The sequence below is a fragment of the Salmo salar genome, chromosome 11 (assembly GCF_965601325.2).
Source record: "Salmo salar chromosome 11, fSalSal1, whole genome shotgun sequence".
Taxonomy (NCBI): domain Eukaryota; kingdom Metazoa; phylum Chordata; class Actinopteri; order Salmoniformes; family Salmonidae; genus Salmo; species Salmo salar.
This window is the reverse complement of record NC_138301.1, coordinates 122,983,852-122,990,039: the sequence shown is the minus strand read 5'-3', so window position 1 is coordinate 122,990,039 and position 6,188 is coordinate 122,983,852.

The window sequence follows — 6,188 nt, the reverse complement described above, 5'->3', positions numbered from 1 at the left end:
CTGACTGGCTGGCTGGCTGGCTGACTGACTGGCTGACTGGCTGACTGACTGACTGGCTGACTGGCTGACTGGCTGGCTGACTGACTGACTGGCTGATGGACGGACGGACGGACGGACTGACTGACTGACTGACTGACGGACGGACTGACTGGCTGACTGCTGTTTCAACTCTCTGTTTCTAACTTCAATTAACTGCTAGGGTGTGAATGCAAATGATGCTGGGGGGGGGGGGGGGGGGGGGGTGGTTTGAATATTACTCCTGTGGCTAAACTGTTGCAGCACCTAACAGAACAGAACCGATGTGTATTTATCCATTACAGGCTGAGACAACAACACGGTGAACTTTTGCTGACAGTAAACTATCCAACAACCAATTACGTTTCTGCCTGTATCAATAATACGATAATAACGTCTCTGTATAGCTTGGGTACAATGTTATTCAACCAAATACGTAGATTTCAAGGTCAAGTTTATGAAGAAGAAGATGCTACACATCCAGCGTTTTCTGGGTCTCTCCAGGCCAATGAGAGTCGAGAGAATTCTTTACGACTTTGGCCAAGGAGGAAGTGGCCGAAGCGGATGTTGAATTTGAGTCTGATGGCACTAGCAGACATGAGATAAATGGAAAAGAATACTGGAGGGATAAAGGTTGGATAAAGACAGCTAGAATGATAGTGAAAAACAAGTGGGCTAGGATATCCATTTTACCAAATCATTCAATAGCTAGGCTACCCATATTACCAAACCATTCAATAGCTAGGCTACCCATATTACCAAACCATTCAATAGCTAGGCTACCCATATTACCAAATCATTCAATAGCTAGGCTATCCATATTACCAAACCGTTCAATAGCTAGGCTACCCATATTACCAAACCATTCAATAGCTAGGCTATCCATATTACCAAACCATTCAATAGCTAGGCTATCCATATTACAGGAGCTTCATCTTATTCTTTCTATTTCCATTGTGAATTCGCGGAAACTTTGGAGACAACAATAGGTGGCAAAGTCAAATATACTGGTTTCCTTCTGTGTCAAAGTTTTCCCTAATTGCTTATGACAAATCCAGCTCTTGAACCAGCCATTGACAGCCCGCTGGCTAATCTTTTGAATATGGTGTAGCAACAAAAGATAGCTTTAGCTAGATAAGGTTAGCATGCTAGCTAGCTACTCTGACCGAGATAGCTTTAGCTAGATAAGGTTAGCATGCTAGCTAGCTACTCTGACCGAGATAGCTTTAGCTAGATAAGGTTAGCATGCTAGCTAGCTACTCTGACCGCTATCGGTTCCTTACTCGTTGTTATTTCTCGACTCCACGTGGAAATCACCACAATGTTCCCACGCCAAATTCCTGAGTACGTATTAGCCGCCTGTGGTATTCTTCCGAGGTGGAAACTAAAGGAGGTTTTCCAATATAGGACAGGAATTAGGTAGAAATAGTGGCGGCCTTGCCATCTGCTGGGGGCCTTTAGAGCTACATTACTACAATTCTACACATAAAGGCCATGACTTATGCCATGTTAATAAGATATCTGAGTGAGAATGACTAACAGCATCAATGGGGGCCCCTGGGCATTTACTCTGCGTGCCCGGTCAATATTCGGCCATGACTGCTACAAGTTTACATAGCTGGCTAGGTTAACTACCAATCTAGTTTACATAGCTGGCTAGGTTAACTACCAATCTAGTTTACATAGCTGGCTAGGTTAACTACCAATCTATTTTACATAGCTGGCTAGGTTAACTACCAATCTAGTTTACATAGCTGGCTAGGTTAACTACCAATCTAGTTTACATAGCTGGCTAGGTTAACTACCAATCTAGTTTACATAGCTGGCTAGGTTAACTACCAATCTAGTTTTTGATAGCTGGCGAGACTAACAGCCAATCTAGTTCTGAAACTTGCCCATGAGTGCCCTCTTAGGGTGAAGGAGTCAGAGATTACAGGGTAAGAGCTGTCCGGCATATCTCTCATGCTGAGGCTGAGGAAAAGAGTGAAAGAAAGTGAGAGGTGGTCGGTCAGGATGGTGGAGGCTGCAGTCTAGTGCTGTGGGTTTGTCAGGTGCAGGATCCAGAAACCCTCAGAGTCGTATTGGACTTTTTGGGGTATTTATTCCTATGGTTATAAACTACACTGCCCGAGTGGATAAGAATTCAAGAAAGACTGATATCATAATATCTGCACATGAACGCTTCTTGGGATTGAAGGATGTTACAGGTGAGGAGCTACACAAAATACTGTCTGGAGCAGTTTGGCCCTCTCAGGTCCCTGGATCTGAGTATGGATCTGAGTATGGATCTGAGTATGGATCTGAGTATGGATCTGAGTATGGATCTGAGTATGGACCTCAGTATGGATCTGAGTATGGATCTGAGTATGGATCTGAGTATGGATCTGAGTAGGGACCTGAGTATGGATCTGAGTATGGATCTCAGTTGTAATCTAGCTGACTTGACGGATACACCATACACCATCCGAAACACAAATACGAAAACACAAGTTCATCCCATGTTGTCATGCCTTTATTGAACCGACGTGTTGTAGCCATGATATGACTCTATGACGAGGCTTTTTGTGTTACTATTGTTTTGTTGCGATGCATCGATCCTATGTTGTGTTTGTTTTAGCTACGGTGTGGTGAGGTATAACTCAATCCGATAGGAACGCTTATTTCAAAGAGCGCTCGGTAAAACCAGGCCCCGGTGGGCAGAGCTAGGCATGTTGTACTGGGACACGTTTTAACACTGAGAAAGATTTTCATTTTTACACAATGGTTAAGCCGTGGTTCTGTGTAGCCTTTGTTGTAGTTTTATTTCCATCTCTTCATTCAAAGACTCAATCATGGAAACTCTTACTGACAGTTGTGGCTGCTTCGTGTGATGTATTGTTGTCTCTACCTTCTTGCCCTTTGTGCTGTTGTCTGTGGCCAATAATGTTTGTACCATGTTTTGTGCTGCTACCATGTTGTGTTGCTACCATGTTGTGTTGTCATGTGTTGCTGCCTTGCTGTGTTGTTGTCTTAGGTCTCTCTTTATGTAGTGTTGTGTCTCTCTTGTCGTGATGTGTGTTTTGTCCTGTATTTATATTGTATTTATTTATAATCCCATGTCCCCGTCCCCGCAGGAGACCTTTTGCCTTCTGGTAGACCGTCATTGTAAATAAGAATTTGTTCTTAACTGACTTGCTTAGTTAAATAAAGGTTAAATAAATACAAAAATAATGTTTGCATAACTAGGCTAGGCGAAGGTCCGCGTTGGGTCTGTATTAATTCTGTGATTATATTGGAGACAGGTTTATAAAGCAGTGAATGTTGTCTGTTAATTTCCTGTTATAGTATCTCTAAGTAGAAACCATATCAGTCAGCGAAACTAACTGTTCTCACTTTATGAATTATCATGATATTCTTGTGATCACAAACAAAACTACATATTTTACTCAAAAAGAGAGATTTAAAAAATAAAATGGTGTTTCTTTGAAAAAGATGGACCTGGCTGACATGAAAAATACGTTAAGGATCAAATTAAATTAAATTAAGTTAAATTATAAATGAAAGGATCTACAGACACAGAGGCTGATTGTTTACAATGCTGGTTGCCATGGTGAACGCTACCTGAATTGACCCACAGAGAGGTCAAACAGGTGTGTGTGTGTTTGTGTTAGTCGGATTACCCAGGGTTCACAGCAACACTAGTGATTATTCTCCACCCTCATTGTATGTAGTGTACTATGGTCTTATGTCCTGTACGCAATACCCATGATCTCACACACACACACACACACACACACACACACCCCCCCCCCGTACACATCTTTTTCTTTTCTCTGTCTCCCCTTCCGGAGGGCCTGAGGACTGAGGACACCCTGGACTGACACCTGGATGTGCCTGGCCCAATCCCACCTGTCTCCCCCCCCCCCCCCCCCTTCTACCAACCTGTTGATACCTCCACTGGTTCTTCCTCCCTCTCGAGTCACTGACCCGCTCCCCAACACACCCAGAAACTTGGATTCCATTACTTGCCATATGACTTTATGAAAAGACTTTTGTCCATAGAGTCTTGAAGTGTCAGTATGTTCTCTATAGTCATTATGGGTCTTCTCTGAGCCTGCTGGCCGTTAATACTGTTATTGCTCTTTCCTTATTGAAATGGTGGATAAAGAAAGACTACGCTTTCATTTTCCATTAAAACACAACGAAGACATTGTTAAATTAAATGTATGTTTTTACACGGTCTGTACCTTTTTGTATTAAAGCAAATCAAATAAAGATTATTGCAAACAGGAAATGTGACTTATTTCCCCGATGACTTCCTAAAGGGGAAGTATTTCCATGCCAACGCTAGATGGAGCTGAATGACAACAACACCACACACAACTTCAATGCAACTAATTCCTCTCATTGGTACATGACTGTTCAGTTTCTTGGATATTTCATCAATAAAAATATTGATTTCTTCTCTCGAATAAAGGTTTAATTAAAACTTTGAAAAGGTACACGCATACACAATCAATTATGTTTATAAAATAAAGTCATTGACAGGAAAAATAATTCACTACATCAAATACAGTCACAGCCTCTCCCCTTCGTTCGCTTAACTGGGGGAATGGGATGGAGAAATGGTTTTACAGTAACTGGGGGAATGGAGAAATGGTTTTACAGTTAACTGGGGGAATGAGATGGAGAAATGGTTTTACAGTAACTGGGGGAATGGGATGGAGAAATGGTTTTACAGTAACTGGGGGAATGGGATGGAGAAATGGTTGTACAGTTAACTGGGGGAATGGGATGGAGAAATGGTTGTACAGTTAACTGGGGGAATGGAGAAATGGTTTTACAGTAACTGGGGGAATGGGATGGAGAAATGGTTTTACAGTTAACTGGGGGAATGGGATGGAGAAATGGTTTTACAGTTAACTGGGGGAATGGGGTGGAGAAATGGTTGTACAGTTAACTGGGGGAATGGAGAAATGGTTTTACAGTAACTGGGGGAATGGGATGGAGAAATGGTTTTACAGTAACTGGGGGAATGGGATGGAGAAATGGTTTTACAGTAACTGGGGGAATGGGATGGAGAAAGGGTTTTACAGTAACTGGGGGAATGGGATGGAGAAATGGTTTTACAGTAACTGGGGGAATGGGATGGAGAAATGGTTTTACAGTTAACTGGGGGAATGGGATGGAGAAATGGTTTTACAGTTAACTGGGGGAATGGGATGGAGAAATGGTTTTACAGTTAACTGGGGGAATGGGATGGAGAAATGGTTTTACAGTTAACTGGGGGAATGGGATGGAGAAATGGTTTTACAGTAACTGGGGGGAATGGGATGGATAAATGGTTTTACAGTTAACTGGGGGAATGGAGAAATGGTTTTACAGTAACTGGGGGAATGGGATGGAGAAATGGTTTTACAGTAACTGGGGGGAATGGGATGGATAAATGGTTTTACAGTAACTGGGGGAATGGGATGGAGAAATGGTTTTACAGTAACTGGGGGAATGGGATGGAGAAAGGGTTTTACAGTAACTGGGGGAATGGGATGGAGAAATGGTTTTACAGTAACTGGGGGAATGGGATGGAGAAATGGTTGTACAGTTAACTGGGGGAATGGAGAAATGGTTTTACAGTAACTGGGGGAATGGGATGGAGAAAGGGTTTTACAGTAACTGGGGGAATGGGATGGAGAAATGGTTTTACAGTTAACTGGGGGAATGGGATGGAGAAATGGTTTTACAGTTAACTGGGGGAATGGGATGGAGAAATGGTTTTACAGTAACTGGGGGAATGGGATGGAGAAATGGTTTTACAGTTAACTGGGGGAATGGGATGGATAAATGGTTTTACAGTTAACTGGGGGAATGGGATGGAGAAATGGTTTTACAGTTAACTGGGGGAATGGGATGGAGAAATGGTTTTACAGTTAACTGGGGGAATGGGATGGAGAAATGGTTTTACAGTAACTGGGGGAATGGGATGGAGAAATGGTTTTACAGTTAACTGGGGGAATGGGATGGAGAAATGGTTTTACAGTAACTGGGGGAATGGGATGGATAAATGGTTTTACAGTTAACTGGGGGAATGGGATGGATAAATGGTTTTACAGTAACTGGGGGAATGGGATGGAGAAATGGTTTTACAGTTAACTGGGGGAATGGGATGGAGAAATGGTTTTACAGTTAACTGGGGG